This window comes from Myotis brandtii, unplaced genomic scaffold (genome assembly GCF_000412655.1).
Source record: "Myotis brandtii unplaced genomic scaffold, ASM41265v1 scaffold2814, whole genome shotgun sequence".
Lineage (NCBI taxonomy): Eukaryota > Metazoa > Chordata > Mammalia > Chiroptera > Vespertilionidae > Myotis > Myotis brandtii.
In genome coordinates, this window is record NW_005360738.1 from 117009 (window position 1) to 119637 (window position 2629).

Below are 2629 nucleotides of genomic sequence, written 5' to 3' on the forward strand. Positions count from 1 at the left end.
GCAAACAGGGATCTCTTGTTTGCGATTCTGTCCCATTGAGTCTCAGGTCCACTGACACCTAAGCTCAGGTTGTCACCAACAATCGTCCTGTGACTTCTGCTTCCAGACACAAGGGATGTGGAGAACAGTTTCAGGGAAACCTGAGGGCTGGAGTCTATAACCATCCTTTTTTGTTTTTTTCTTTTAATTTCTATTGTTGAAAGTATTACATAGGTCCCCCTTTTCTCCTATTAACCTCTTCCAGCCGCTCCCGTCCCTGTCCCCCCAAGGGTTATGCATATATGCATGCAAGTTCATTGGTTGAGGTCTTCCCACCCACCCTCCCTTGCCTTCCCTCTGAGGTTCAACAGTCTGTTCATGCTTCTATGTCTCCGGTTCTATTTTGTTCATCAGTTTATTAGGTTCATTCGATTCCACATATGAGTGGGATCATGTGATACTTATCTTTCTCTGACTTATTTTGCTCAGCATAATACCCTTCACGTCCATTCATGCTGTTGTGGATGGTAAGAGATTTCTTTTTCACAGCTGTGTAGTATTCCATTGTGTAGATGTACCATATTTTTTTTTCCATTCATCTGCTGATGGGCACTTAGGCTGTTTCCAAGTCTTAACTGTTGTAAATTGTGCCGCTATGAACATAGGGCTGCTTATATCCTTTCTGATGAGGGTTTCAGGTTTCTTAGGATATAGTCCTAGAAGTGGGATTACTCTGCTCATAAACACACCTGGAAAATGCCCAGTTCAATCTTGTCAGTGACCAAGGCGCAGAGGATTGATGGCAAGGGGACCTCCTGCTTCATGCAGAGCAGACTTGGTGATGCTCACTCAATGCCACACAATGTCATTGTGACCCTGTAACAAGTGCTTGGCACCGAGTACTGCACTGCACCTGCCAGGCACCCTTTGCTCTGAGCAAACCAGGGAGTGTGGGCCTTCTTCACCTGCTCGCTCACCTGGTTGCTCACCTGCTCGCTCACCTGGCACTACAGGTTAGTTCTGCACCAGGTGCAGGACTCTGACCTTCTCACCAATGTTAGGTCTGGTCAAATAATTGAGTCAATGCCCCTCCCCTGGGAACTGATCCTTAGGCCACTTCACTACAGATATCCCCTTTTGCTTAGACCACATTCCACTTGCTAAGACTATTATCTCTCCCCTCCAGACCTTCCAAGGATCCAGACCTACACAGACAATTCTGTACCCAGAAAAAGCTTGCCAGAGTCCTTTAAAACCTCTGATGCCTGTCTTTGGGTGCTGGCACCGTTTGGGGGCTCGGCCCACCTGGTATCCAGATGACCAAATCCTATATAATAAAGAGGCAATATGCAAATTGACCCTCACTCCATCACACCGTCACAAGATGGCTGCACCCACAGCGGAGGTGGGGTTCCCGTAATGAGCCTTAACGAGCGATCAGCAGGGACCTGAGGCTGCATGGTGCTGGGCCAGGGCAGGGGACCTGAGGCTGCGCCCCCCGGCCAGTGGGGCTTGATGGGGGACCTGAGGTGTGCCCCCCAACTGGCAGGGCTTGATGGGGGACCTGAGGCTGCGCCCCCTGCCTGGTGGGGGTTGATGGGGGAGGCTGCCTGGGTCTGGATCTCACACAATTTCGAGGTGCACGCAGGTGGATGGGGACTTGACTCTGGGTCCCGCGGTGTGCCCCAGACTCTGATAGGAGGAAGATTTTCATATATATTTTACTAATTTTCTTTCATCTCTGACACTTCTATTATAAAGGGCAAATAGCAATATTAAAATATTTCCTCTAATGAATTCCCTTTTAATGTGTATGAAATTCGTGCACCAGGCCACTAGTAAATTTATAATTCTTACCACTTTCAGCTTCGTGTGTTCCTCCTTCGGCGACCCTAACATATGTCTTTCCAGAAACTTTCCCAGTTTGTCACATTCCAGAACAACATTTACTACCTCCAAATTCTTACAGCAGTTAATATTAAATTAAGGTTATTGTAATAAACTATATTTAATATTAACTATGCAAAATATATTTTATATATGTCATTACATATGTACATAACAGACAGATATATAGTTTATATTGAAAAATAATAGTATTATTCTGTCATTTATGGTATGTTATTTTATTAAGTACTAGAGGCCCGTTGCACGAAGAGATTCGTGCAATAGGCCTTCCCTTCCCCTGGCTGCCAGCACCAGTTTTCCTCCAGCACTCGGGACCCAGGCCTTCACTCCGGCCGGAGCCTTCCGTCTTCGCTGCTCCGGCCGGGAGCCTTCCATCTTCGCTCTGCCGCTTCTTGCCTACATATGCAAATTAACCGCCATCTTTGTTGGGTTAATTTGCATACTCTCCAGATTGGCTGGTGAGCATAGCGGAAGGATGGTCAATTTACATGTTTGTCTATTACTAGGTAAGATAGTTCAAACTTCAGTAATTTGAGTTCCACTTTCACAATATTTTTTTTTCTGTATCTGGTTATAATCTAAACTATTATTAACTTACGTTTTTTTTCTTTAAATATCCTATCTAATAAAAGAGAAACATGGTAATTAGCCATACCTCTGCTACCCTTCCCATTGGCTAATCAGGGTGATATGCAAATTAACTGCCAGCCAAGATGGCGGCCGGCGGCCAGGCAGCTTGAAG